The following is a 14,626-nucleotide window of genomic DNA, read 5'->3' on the forward strand; positions in this document are numbered from 1 at the left end:
CACCAGCAATGTGCTTTTCTCTGTATATGTTTGTGTGAGGAAAGCAATTGGGATGGTTTATATATTTTTGTAAATAAAATATCTTTTATCTTATTTGCGTGCTTCATCAGGGTATCCATTTTTGTAGATAAGCCTCACTCCAGTAAAGGATTTTCCAATCTTGCTCGAGCATAAACTAAAACAGTTGTTAAGGTCAACATGAGTCGTGAGGAAATGTTTTCGGTTGAAAACAAACAAACATCATGTAAATAGGTCACTAGGGAACGTTGGGTTAATGTCGAGCCTATTTATTGACTAGTTTTTTGGCTTCCGTTTCATCGGTTTACCCCCGTTTCGATCCGTTCGTTCGATAGCGAACCAATCGAAACTGGTTCAGCAGGAACGACCGCACGTCGTCCGGCTGGATTTGAGAGAATTTAATTATGCTGGTCAATTGTGTGTAGTCGTAAACAAACGGAAAAACGACACAAGAGTGAATACTAACAAACAGCAGTTACCCACGCACATTTGGACGCATCCTGGCAGGGAAAAGGGCAACCCAAGTGGACCTTATCAAAGTTCCGGTGAGTGAGTACGTGCCTCGATGGGTTGCATTTTACGTACGCCTGGCACCATACAACCAACGGTAGAACGTTCCGTACTAACCCAGAAAACCCGATTGAGGTACCTCCGTACAAATCGCTGTAGGAAATCGTCCCAAAAATCGCCTTTAGCTCGCGTCAACATTGTGACGTGAGAAGCAAAGCTTTTCCGGGTTGTGAGCGGTTTTTTTCTTCTTCCTCACTCATCTTCCTCACTGCCCTCCCTTCCGAAGCAAACGTCAAACGTTTATCGGTATCCAATTTATTTTTATGGCGCACGATTTCGGGCGCCCGGTCGAAGCATAAGCAACGGAAAATACGTTTGTATAAACGCGCCTGTGTGTGTATGCGTCCTGTGTTGGCATTTCGGGGCAATTTCTATTGGTTAGTGCCGCCATACTATGAGGCTCTGACAAATCAGAGGAAATGATAATGACCGGCCAGAGGCTTAGACGGTACGTGAGAAAACCATGATGGAAAACTGGGAAGGACAACCGATGCGGGGTAACAATTCCGGTGCCCGATAATTGAGGCCGTGTTGATTGACCATTTAGTCGCTGGTGGTAACCTTCTGGAACCTTGGTGCTACGGTGCGGGGTTATGTGCACTGAAGCTTCCGTGCTACGAGGTTTATACCGATCGGTCGGCTGCTCGGTAACGACGATGCGGCTAATTGATCTTTGATATTGAAATGCCATTTAGTTCGGTTCGGAGGTATATCGTTATTTCCTTCGGGAGGAAAGTGGAAGAAAGGAATCGAGTACCCACGTAATTCTTTTATCCCATCGGGGAAAAAAGCACACCATACAACCGGTTCACTGCAGATTAGATGAAAGGGCCCTTTCACTTTCATGTGTTTCATTTCGCATCTTATCGGTTCGCTGTTGTGTTTGGCTTTGAGAATGTGATAGCATTTTCCGGCTCATTTCATTCAATGATAGAAAATTATCTGTGTGACATCCGTTTGGAGAAGCGGAAACCGATCGTCAAGGGTCGTAAAACAAAAAATGAATGCGTAGCGTTAAGTGGACGGTGTAAGGCAGATGTTACATGTTAAGTTGTGCGTGGATGTGCTAGAATTCAATTCAAAAGCCAATTCAAAAACCCATTTGCATGAAAGTGTATGTAATGTGGTATGATTATATGCGAAAAGAAGAATTTAAAAAATCTTAATTAAATTTTCCATTAATTAAACTACTATTGCATATTCCATATAAAACAATGAAATTTTTTATAAAATCAAATCAGATCAAATCAAATATTTCAGCTTCAACACTCGAAAAATCAATAAAAGCTTGTTAAATTTTTACAGAATCGATTGATTGTGGTTTAATTAACAATATATTGAAATCATTACATTTCTCTCTTCGATGGATAATATTGGATAATATTCAATTATTTCATCGATGGAAACACTTCAAAAATAGATGGTAGAACTGATATTACTTTTAACACATGATTAAGTTTCACCCCGAGTTTTCCCGAACATTCTCTAATTGGTTTACCCTTTGTACGTTTTCAATTAGAATCAAGTTGCGTTAAAATATTAATTCAATTGGCGGCGCAGTTTAGCAGTAGAGCGCCATCAGCAGAGAGTGTTAAAAATTATCAAATTATCATTCTCATTAGTGAGATTGAAGTAATTATCGCGAATATAGGCCTATCAAATTTCACATCATTATTCGTTTTTTTTTTTTGCAGAATCAGAAAGGCTATGGCCATTCAGCTCTTGGGCGCATTAATACAAATGGTATGCTAAAATGGGTTGTTACGTAAACTTGGGCAACACCACACACACACGTACATCCCTTAACACGGTTGGTGTGTTTCCTTTTGCGGGGTGTTTCGGGTTGGACTTGATAAAATATATTGTGGGGTCATCCGTAAGCAGTGCGGTTCCACCGAGTGGTTCCGTTCGTGACCTCCATTTTGCGTGTTTATTTTTCACCCGGGGTGAGTTATGGGAAAATAGGAAACTGGCGATGGATAGTCACTAGGGTAATGGGCTGGTGGCCAAATATTAGATCGGGAGGGGGTGGGGAAGGTTGGTTCGGAAAAGGTTGGCCACCTTCCGAATAACCCAATGGGCATTTTATTACTTCGCCCTAGCGACCCAAACGCGTCCTGAACCTGATGGAAAACCAAGCGGGGGGTATCCATTTGGGTAGCCGTAGTTTTCGAAGGGCAATAATACGTCAAACTTACCATAAATCTCAAACCATATAAATTCTCGAGGTCGAAGTTAAAGCGCAAGAGGGGACGAAAAAAAAAACGGGTGGAAAATATGAAAACATCTTTCAAGGAAATGTACGGAAAAGCAAAACAAATCATTCACTGCGTGCGGCATTGGAATGGCTAAAAGGAAATAGAAATCATGCTGAATCACAGTTTTCCAGTTTCCTAATGACTAATAAAGTATTCATAGAAATCTGCAATTCCTTGTCACCGCACCTTGTCTTCCACTGTTCCACTGCACCTTCTGTCCTTCCGAACGCTTCCGGCACGCGGTCAGCCCAGGGTTTTTGGGGAGGTTATTTTGATCATAAAAAAACATATACATGAATCCACGCTTCGGACGAATTTGCACGAAAGCACGCACGCCGGCTTGGTTTTGCTAATGCCGTGTAGACCAGTGCCAGGACGTAAACCAACATATCATAAACGCCACGAAGGTTTTCTGGAGCTACCCGGCATAATAAAGATATAAATATGGCTTTTATTTCCTCAAATCTACAACCACAGCGGGGAACGGATGGGTTTGCCCAACGCTATCACCATTAGGTGGAACCAGCTGAGCTACCCCGCGACGGAAGGTTTCCGTAGCGGTGCAAAGGTTGAACACATACTCACCTTTTGCGGGCCACCAAACCCCAAAAGAGGTTTTGGGCCATTTTGAAGGACGGTACTTATTTACCTACGCAACGGTATCGGTCTATATTTTATCGATTTCCGGATTTGAACAGCTTCGGTTTCTTTTTTACGGGATGCCCTCACGAAGGTCGTAGATAAGTAGTTAATGTGTCATCATACCCAATTCGGGCGATGGGGTTAGGCTATTTAAATACAGGGATTGTGTTGGGAAATGTGTACGCAATGGACGGAGTAGTATTAAAATACGAAAAGGTACATTGTGCGGTACTGATTAGTCCCTTCACCTTGAAGAAGTCTGTTTATTGTGTTGCGTATAAATCCCTGAATACCCAACCATTGCATACCTTCAGGCGAAACTGAGCCAAAATACGCCAATGGTACTGATACAAAGATGTCTGTTAGTTTGAGAGTTTGTTTCTCAAATGATGCAATCGTTGCAAATTTCGTTTCATTTGAAAAAGAAAAGCCTCACAACTAACCACAATTCACATCTTCTTGGCAATTTGTCTCAAATGTTGTAACATGCTGACATGATACCCTCAAACCCGAAATGCCTTGCCCGAATTGAATGTATTCATTAGTGTGTGGTTATGTGAGTTGTCTCCCAGTGGATGGTTTCGAAATCTGATTTTAATGACACGCACACACTGGATAGCAACGCTCTTATCTGTTGCCGTATGATTGATATGGTTTCAGTTCATCAAGCAGTTGACTGACACGGATATTCTTACCCGCTGTGCTTTCAACGAGTTCCAGTGAAGGATCTTCCAATGGCTGCTAATGAATGGTAATCCTAGCTCCGCACCCATACACACCCATTGCGGACGATGTTCAATCTAATTGCTGTCACATGATAGCAAAACAGTTTCACTTCTTTACGAACAAATACGACACCACAGTCCATTTGTATGGTTGTTGTGTGTGTGTGTGTCTATGTTTAAATCAATGCACAGCTCAGTTTTTGGAAGCGATTGAGGATGCACACGCATAGACACACTTATTCAAAAATAGGGAGCTTTTGGGGGATCCACTCTTGCCAGATGTAGCTCGATCGGAAATCCTTTGAGTGTATAAACACAGCACCAAAATTCAACACAGCTCGTCCCATGTGCGGTGTTGAATACTCTAGAAAAGCAATACAAATCGTTTAAGCCTCTTTTCCAGGGTGGTCGAAACAAACACCCCGTTTGCCGTCACTGTTTTGTACGAGTACAGAAACAGCAGCAGCAGCAACATGATAGATGAAGCAAACTCACTTGGTATCCGGTTCGTTCGATTTCGACCACAGCAGCAAGTACCAGATGAGCCCCTTGGTTTCGCTAGTGTCCCATTTTCTGTAACATAACACTTGAACATTTTCATACCCGTAACGTTAACTCGTCTGAGATGTTTGAGTGGGTGTGTCCGTTTAATCTAGCCCTCGTTCCCTCGCTGTGCGGTAGTAATCCGTTGGGGCTGTGGAGTACTTTTCTTGCCATTCTCGTGAGGAAAGCGTTGCAGTTGTATTTGACAAGAAAGAGAGAGAGAGTCCCCCGAACAAAAGCGGTAGTTTTGGGAAAGCATTTGTTTACGAATGCCACCACGACCCATCAACCGAAACGTTGACCTCTGGCTGTTACCAGTATCGTCTCCGATTTCCGTTGGAAATTGAGACATATCGGGAGCAATCCTTTTGGTGTTTTCCCGAGAATCATCCACTCGATTTCCTTACCATCATCAGTTTATGTGAGTGTGTCAGGAACGAATGAAAATGTTCTGTGTTCCCATTCCCCTCCCAGGGGAGGTATAAGTTGTCGCGGGTGTCTACAGACGAGATGGTGTGCCTGGGAGAATGAAGCCACTGTTGCCAAACAGAGGAAGGCAACAGAACACCGAAAGCGAAAGGCATGGGATCAGTGACAAGCAGAAGACATAACATATTTAATCAACCAAACGTACCAAATGGTGTCAGCTGTTGCTACGGAGTCAGCCGGTCGATTTTGGATGTTACCGGATGTTTTGGATTGGCCGTCGTCGAACACGAGCAACATCAAGCTTGTGGGTAACATTGATCGTTTATTTTCCGGAAACTGATGTACAACCACCGAAGGCAAAACCTTGAGTCGAACACGTCTCCGTGCTGCTGCAACCCGAACAGATTCGGTCGGAAAAGGGTTCGATTGGTTGACCAAAGAAGAATTAATTTGCCACCAATATTATGCTAAATTAAACAAGATCAACGACATCGCACGATGTTAACCTCGGAAGCATGCCGAACGGCCGTAACGAAACGGTTGCTTGCTCTGGATGAAGCTGATAATGTCACTATAGTGTCTGTGGGATCTACAGCCGTCTAGGACAGTCGCCTTATTAGCTGACGAACCGAAAACTTGTACCCTGTCGGTAGAATCATTTTTATGTCGAACGATTTGTGTGCTGGAGCCTTTCTGTTTCCCACAACACAATTGTGGAACGAACTGTAAAGTTGTGTTGGGCTTACACTTTTAAACGGGACACCCCAAACACGGTCGAAAGCTCGATTAGCTTCGGTTCGATGGTGGGAAAATGTTCTCTACCCCGTTCCGTTACGAATGGGGCAAGCTCGTAAAACATCGTATTATATTAATGTTACATAATTTGCCAAAGTCGTTAGACGAAAGGGGGCGGGGAGAGCACAAGGAAGCAAGCATCGGTGTGGCAGGCAGTGCCTCGGTACGTTGGCGCCTTTCCGTCGTCCATTTCTTGGGTAGGAATTGGATTCTCATCGTTACGGGTGCTTGTCGCGTCATGTTGAGGGTTTTGGTTTTTAGGGCAAATAGGGAAGGAAGGAAGCAAGCGAAAAAAAAAAACACACACACACACACTACAAGTAACGAGAAACCAAACAAGGGAACCCGTACCGGGAAACATCTGTAGACATTTTTGGTGGAATAAATTTTCTTCCAAAAACTGTCTTTCGAAATTCGGTTGCTTCTTCACGCTGTCATGTGTAGGGAGTTTTGTGGAAATGCTGGGACACGGGTGTTTTGTCCACCGTGTGTAACCGGCACCGGGATGACATTCGCCTTCGATTACTTCCACTGAACGGCAACGCGTTGCTTAGCAATAACTCCCTGAGCGAGGGGGGAAAATCGCTTACTTTATGAATGGTGTCGTATTGGAGCAGGGAAAACAACAAGAAAAGAATTTTTGTCCCAACCGGTTCGCTTCGGTTTGGTTCAGAACGAATACGTGTTAGACGGTTTGTCTTACGCGCTTGTTCGAGCATGTGACGCTCAACCACGCAGCCACTTGGATCCTGTTTTTGGATATACAACTGTCACTACCCTGCTCCGTTTCGTGAGTTTCTCTAGCTCTCGAGATGAACCATAATTTTATTTATTGTATCGAGCGTGAATTGAGAAATTCTTCAGCGGAACTTTTCGCGCCTGGTATGGTAAAATGGTATCACTAACCAGGGAACCCTTTCCTGGCTGTAAAGTTTTCCCCTTATGTGCGGCCTAGGGTATGAACTAGTTCTCCTAGCAAGAGTGGGAGAGCGTAAATGATGCTTGAAGAGGTTATCGACTGATAAAGTTGAATCAAGCGTGGGTTAAAATTGACTACAAGCGGTGACACTGATGATGAAGAAGAGGGAAAGAATTCGTTTAGAGAGAGGAAGAACACAAACGAACATATTTTCATATTACCGTTAAATCGATACGGAATCGAATCGTTTTCGATCGTTTCTAAGAAAGGCAGACATGGCCACACGAACAGAAACGATGGAACTGTATAATCCAATCAATGATGCGTGGAAAGTGTATCAAGAAAATGGAAAGGTAAAAAAAACGCATGATAAGGGTTTGCTAAAATACTCGAATAACAGTTTCGAAACGAGTGTTTCGTGAAGGTATGATTCTAGTTATGGTAGAATTTCATTATTCTTTATCATTTTCTGCCAAAAGAAAAAAAAAGGGAAGCGCTGCTTGTGAATGCGAAAACATCGGAATAGATTCGTAACGCAAACATGTTGTTTCATTGCGGTTAGTCACAGCTCTTCATAGAAGGGTAGAAATGAGAGTGGGATAACTGTTTTAAATAAGCCAAAGTAGAAATGCTAACAACCACCGATCATGGTCGATAAGGAATCGGTGATCAAACGAATGGGTGTTTGGTAAGTTTGAAAATATTGGCTGGAGAATATTAAGAACCTGATTATCGAAAAGAAAAAACACACCCGAATGAAATAAAATAACAAAAAGCAATAAAAGGTTCCTTTATTCTTTACTTGTAACGATAAAAAGGGTAAGAAAATAGTTCCAAGAAAGACTAAATATACATGAAATGTTTGAGTGAAATTGAAATTTGTTCCCTCGCTTTAAAAGTTTAAATAGAAATTCATAACATGTAGGTTTATTAGCTAAACACTCCTTTTAAAATTGTGCAAATGAACCCCAGAACGATAACACACATTAAAAAAAAAGTCGTCAAAAAACAATTAACAGTCGTAAAGCGGTGTGCATTTTGCCGGCTGTCAGTGGCAGTGCGGTGAATTGAGCGGTTCAGCTCACAATAAAGGGACGATACGGTTGGAAACTTTAAAACCCTTCACAAAACGCCCACCCAAGGACCCAACTGTCAAACACGTTGATTGGCAGTGGCGTGTCCCTTCGTGCCGTGGAGTTCCGGTACCGGTGACCCACTCGGATGTCGGATTACATCGTTCACGCGTGTACTTCGGCAACGGTCTCGGGCACCGTATCAGAACGAAGGAACCTTCGTCAAGTGCAAAAGTTTCGTCTTTCAACATAATCACTCCTATCATCAACGGGAACATCATCATGAGTAGCGTACAGCGTGAGGAAACCGGAATGGTAAGGTCATTTCTCACGCCGGAGCGCGTTGGGAAACAACGGTCGTACTTCATTGCCGTTCGTTTTGGGTTTTGTTAGCTGCAGGTTGAAAAATGGAGTCAAAAGTTAAGCATTAAGCAGCTGCAAAAACCCCGTAACTACACGGGTAACTTTAGGTTTGGATTACATTCCTTGATAGGAGCTGTGTGTCTGCCACACACATACAGAGGAAGAATGCAAGATCTTGAGGTTGTGTCGTCCAGCTGCAGATTTCGATCGGGGTGATGAAATGTGAGATATGTCTGTTACGGAAAGCACTCCAAACAATGGTTCTGTTTCTTCAACATACCAAACATTGATACTATATTCCTTTCCTTTTTGTCATGGTATGGCGTACAAAATGTCCGACACGTAGTTTCACACACTTTGCGGAGAAGGGTTGGCACTCCGAATGTAAATTGGGTGTCCTTAATGACAGGTTCTGGGATGCGTATCGGTTTCTACTTCCAGTGAAAGTACAGCAATTCAATTGTCTGCCGGCAATGGTTCTTTGTGTTGAAGCACTCGCCATTTTGGTTTTTGTTCCTGCTTCAGGCTATCGTTTCCGGTAGTGTTTCAGGTTCTCCTGGTACCACACCTACCAGCTCCGGCTGGATAGCGATGAAAGTTATTTCTATTCCATCGTGCTAGCATTGGACGTCTAGCATTTAGGTCAAGCGAGAATGGTAGCCAATCGTGTACAGCAAAAGTGCTGGCCTGGTTGCCGAAACCAGCCTAGCCACTTGGCCAATGGTAATCCCAATGATAACTATATCGAAGCATTTCCATTCCGAGTGGACAACCGTCTAAGAGGGTTCGTTTGTGTTTCATACGGACAGTCACGTTTTTGTGCCGGATACCTGGCTACGTGTACACGACCCATTCGCAGGAACAAAAGACTGTCGTTCGATGGTCAGGAAATACGGGACCTACGGAACCAGCCCGAATCAGGACCGGCGATGATAACGCTGACGATGGTTACGTACAAAAGATGACATTTTGATTTCCGTTTGAGATTGTAAACACTGGTTGAGGTGGGCAGCTTACAAGCAAGGTGGTGTGCTTGATGCGAGGTCACCTGCCAGTATTTGTCTGGTTGATGGGTTCTTTCCATTAGGGGTACAGCTGTACAGTGTGGGCTGTGACAGTTCCTAGAATCACAAGAATCACCTGGTACAGATCGCGTATCATTCTAACATCTGAAATGTCAACCCTGATTAGGGGAATGGTCAGATTTGCCAGGTCTCATGAGAATTCCAAAACCAACACCCCAAGCTGTCAACAATCACCGGGACCGGTATGCGAAACCTTCCACGAAAACAACGCTCTGTCTGTAATGAAAAAACGGAAACCAATTCCACAACGGAAAACTGCTTCATTAATATGGAAGCCATTGATTGATGGGTTTATTTTTGCTTCACTGGCCACAAAAGGGGCGGACCGATGCAGTTCAAAGGAAATGTGTCAAATGAAGCTCCAACTCCCCGGGCTCCAGGCACTCGGGATAGAAGATTATGGCAGTTTATCACCTGTATCCGAGCGGATTCGAACGCATTCGATCGCGTTGCAATGTTCGATTCCACTTACTGCTGAAGTGGTACTACGATCAGAAATGATTGCCTGGCTCGAAAGTGCTTAATTACGGAGCGCTCTATTACTTATCTAATTTTCTAGCTCATTAAAAGTAAGCCGAGATAAATCGTTCCGCTCTATCGCAGGATCATTTACCATTCGTTTCCATTAGGCATACCGCATACCGGAAGCGGTGAGTCCCGGAAATCGTTTCTTGTTTGTCGGTGGCTGGTAGGTTGCGTTTTTTTCTTTCTTTCCTCTTCTCTCCCCAATGGCTATGAAGCGCACACAAACATGACTCGCTTCAGAAAGACCATTAGTTATCACGCAAATCTGTCCAGATATTTCTCGGAAAGTGAGTGAGCGAGTGAGGTGATCTTAGAAGATGCATAACCTCAAAGCCCTGTTGAATACAGGGTAGATGTTATGTATGAGTCTGGTTGTGCTCGGATAGTTGGAACACATTATTTCTATAGAATTTCCAAAAGTTGTGAAAGGAAGCGACGTTAGTGCTGGAATCACGTGCCAAAAAATGTGACTCGTTTGCAATGTTGACCATGGGGTTGAATGCTGGTGGTGAGCGCTCCCCAACAACTCTTGCGCTATGGAATTGGCTGTTCTGATGACATCATTATTATCTATCTTAATTATCCATAGTAAGACAATTCCCTTACTACACCCTAACTGTCGTGCTGAGGATGTCCTACCGCTTGTACGGATGTTGTTATTTCATGAACTTAGCCTCAGTTTCACCGTTCCGTAAGATCTTAATCCACTGAATCCAACGAAGTAGATGAAGAAAAACATTGATTAGACTTCTTTTTTGGCCGTGCCGGGTTGCCGGAAAGCCCCTTATACACTTGATGCTGTGGTGTCACAGCACACACAAAAAAAACGCCCCAGAAGGATGAGTTATTACCAATAAATAATCCGATTCCGTACCTAGCTGTTGAGCGGACTGGTTTGGACTTTCGGTTTCATGAAAACCAGTTCTGCACCACAAATCCTGCCAGCTTACTCTTGGGACATTCGTCTCGTACATTCGGATGGAACCGGTTTCGTTACTTTTTCGCATTGCTGTGGAAGTGGCATATAGCGGCGCGGTGTCCTAATCCTTCGAGCAGCCAAATACTAAATTACGATTGCACCAGCACCAGCTGACCCGACTACACAGCCGTATACTACATGAAGAGGGTTGGAAAATAAAAATAAAACAGAAAACATTGTAAGTTTTTTCCTGTTTCCCCCTCAAAAAAAAAAAAAAAAAAAAAAAAAAAAAAAAAAAAAAAAAAAAAAAAAAAAACACGTCCGAGGTTCGTGTGCATTCACTGATGGTCGTTAGACGCTGTTGCACTAGGAAGAACCAAAACTCGAATGCGCCGTGAAGCGTAATGTGTCATTTACGATGTCTCGGCTCAAAAGTAAAGTGCTTCATAACTTCTGCTCAAAGGATCGTAGCACGAGGCAGACCATCGTGGTAGTGTGGATTCATTAAGATTTATTTTTTAAAGGACACGTCCGTGCTACTGCTTTCGGACAAGCGGAGAAAGAGTAAAGTTTTTTTTTGTTGGTATTTTAGTTTTTAGACTGACGTTAGCCATTGGTTGGGTCATATTTTGGAGCTGAAATCTTTTCGGTGAAGGATTTTACTGGCTTAGGGCGTACCATGGGAGTACTTTGATGCTGGCGGACGGTCGAGAGTTAAGAATTTTATTTCACTGCAGTGCTGTAAGCAAAGCAGCACAGTGAAGTGAAATATGTATAAAATAATTTCGTCTTATTAGGGGTTTTGATGAAAAATAAAGAAAAGAGAACATACGAACAGTGTGCAGTACAACCCTCACCACATCGTTCGTGGGTTAAAAGTTCTTTTTTGTTTGAAGTTATTCTCAAGATATGATTACTGATTTCTAAACACTACCCACACGATTCAATGAACCACTGGACATAAGCAGGAAGTTTTTTTTGTTTCATTTTTGCTTCGGTGGATTTAAAGATCTGAAATTATTTGTAAAACATTCTTTTGAAAATGATCTGTCATTTCAATCTTCGTGGGAAAAAGATGCTTTCGCTTTGTAAAGAAAGCGATACAGACATCATTCATATTTCTGAAGAGCTGCCAATTTCATCTTCTTATGGTATTTTGAACGCAGATGATTGAGGTTTTGATAAATATTTATTATTACTTCATTATTCTATTACAATTACGAGAATTCTTCACGGTTCATTTGAGCATAAGTGATTTGTACTTCCAGTTGTTTTAATGAATGTTCAAAGCGAAATTACTTCAACTTTTCACCTCAATTCTGATAAAAGACAATTATCAAGAGAATTTTTCATTTTGCCAACCTTTATTCCAACTTTATCTATCAGCCTTCTAGTGATTATATAATAATGTATGAAAAAGTTATAACAGATAATTCGTTCTAGCTATATAACCTAAACAACCGTTTCGTTTTTCTTATTCCTATATTGAAAAGGTCATACGGCAATTTTAACTAAAAGCCCCGAAAAGCGCACCATGCATGAGGTGACAACGTAGTAAAAATTGATGTTTTTTGTTAAGGAAACCTGTCACATAAAACGTGTCCCGTGTAGTGTGGGGATGAAAAACAAGCGCAACATATTTCCCACACGTCACAAACCCATTCCGGGTCCGGTTCGTTTTGAGCGATTGAACGCTTTCCGTCAAACGCGCTGCACATGTTTCAATTTTACGCTCACGTCGTTCAGGTTTACTTTCAATCCATCCATCTTTCCAACCGTATCGGGCATTGACAGTTGCACGATATGCAACATTTCAGCGACGATCGGATCGGATGTTGTCGCGCGGTGTCCAGACGCGGGACCGGAAGAATGCGCACACCAGACATATGAATGTTTAATGTTTACCTTTGCTGCGTTTGCCGCAGTTTGCCCTGTGGCTACAGAAACGTCTCGTTTTAGGGTGTTTCCGGCTGTCGAATGTGTGTGTATGTACGGGTGGTTTTTTTTTGTCTTGTTGCGATGTTTTTCCGCATTTTTTTCTTACACCAACGCCAGTGTCACATGAATGTGTCGGCAGTACGATTGGTTCGTTTTGTGGCATACACTTTAGCAAGTAGACCGACACGATTGCTGCGTGGCAGTTTCACCGCACACACACACACACAAAACACAGAAACTGAAAAGTCTCTGCGTCGAGAGGAATGGGGTAGTTTGCAAAAGTGAACGTTATTTTAAGGGCCACTTTGGCTAACCAGTAACTGGAAGTGATAGCGATGAGTGCTGTAGCCATAGATTGTGAAGTACATGCAGCAATGGAGCGAAATAGCAAGTGGACACAACTACTCTGTTGCACTACACTTTTTTTCTGTCATATGAATTAGATGGGAAATGAAACAAGACGAACCACACAGACAGCAAAACTGCATTAGAAAGCTCAGGAAACATGGTGACAGCATAACTGGACCAATTCACTCCATTTCGCTATAGTTATGCGTCGGTTGTAAGCTTGCAAGTGGAAGTGCATTTAGCCCTTTTCGTTCAACATCATCATCATCATCCAGCCCGAAACTGGCTGCACATCCTGTCATCAATGCAACCACTCACGTCCAACACGAACCAATCAGTCAGTTGGTACTCATCGAAATTGACGGCGAAGTGACTCCACCGGGCCCAATCACCACACTTTAGACCGCTCGGTACGGGATCCATTCGTAGCTGCTCCAAAAAAGCTTTACCAGCTTTATCAGCAAAGGGAACAGTTTGTACAATCCGGTGCCCGGTGGAAAATGTTTTCTTTTCCTTTTTAACATGCTGCTATACGAATGCGTGTGTAGTGGCAGTTCGCTACCTTTTCTGCTGCATGTTTCTCCGATGCGCTTTTACTGTGCGATGCCAGATCGTTGGTCATTTCAGCTAGCATCAGAAAACGAATACCAACCAGAACGGTTGTGTTAGCTTTTCTCATTTTAAAAGTTAAACTTTCCACAAATCAACGAAACGAACAAACAAAAGGCGAAACATTCCCCCCAATCGTGCCGGGTTCCAGTTTTTGGCGAAAGCCGTCGTTCTTCGGTGTTCTGGGTGTGGCTTGCCGGGAGCAAGAGTGGGCTAAGCTTTTATTTGGCTGATTGAATAATGGATCAATCGAGTTAAGTGGAGGAGCAGTCGAGAGTTGATACATTCCGAATTCGGCACACACACACACACACACCTCCCCGTAGTGCTGCGTGGAAGACAAAGAAGCAAAAATGGGTTTGGCAGCATTTCAAGTGAAGTGAAAGTCACAAGTGGACGGTAAAGCAAGACTTGGAAAAATTGCTACTGAATGGCTCAATCGTTGGCTCACTGTCTTCGGAAAATGAAGTGGTTCATTACGGTGGTAATCGGTGGTGTGTGTGTCTCTTTTGGGGGATTTATTTCTCTCCGGATTCCCCATCACAAGTGGTGCAAATGATCCACTATAAATCGTGGTCAAGGATATGATGGTAGGATAATTTTATAAGAAGGATTTTTTTTTTATTTTTGCATATTTTTGATGAACACTCAAAATAATGCTCCTTATTAGCATTCATGTAAAAATGGTTCTAAATACAGAAATTGAATAACCACGCCTAAAGGTATGCAATGTGTGCTGCAAAAATATTGCTTTAAACTAAATTTGTTTTAACTCTAATTGTTTGCAACAAAAAAAGTCATTTCAATATTAAATTAATTCATCATTTACTATAAATAACGATCAATCGTTTAAAATAGCATCATTAG

General features: G+C 42.7%; 1 protein-coding gene across 3 annotated transcripts in view; it reads right to left on the reverse strand.

Annotated features, from left to right (window-relative positions):
• LOC125761059 (dipeptidase 1) overlaps positions 1-14,626 on the reverse strand; it is a 129,367-nt gene that overhangs the window by 56,003 nt on the left and 58,738 nt on the right. The gene's annotated exons all lie outside the window — the stretch shown is intronic.

The sequence above is a fragment of the Anopheles funestus genome, chromosome 2RL (genome assembly GCF_943734845.2).
Source record: "Anopheles funestus chromosome 2RL, idAnoFuneDA-416_04, whole genome shotgun sequence".
Lineage (NCBI taxonomy): Eukaryota > Metazoa > Arthropoda > Insecta > Diptera > Culicidae > Anopheles > Anopheles funestus.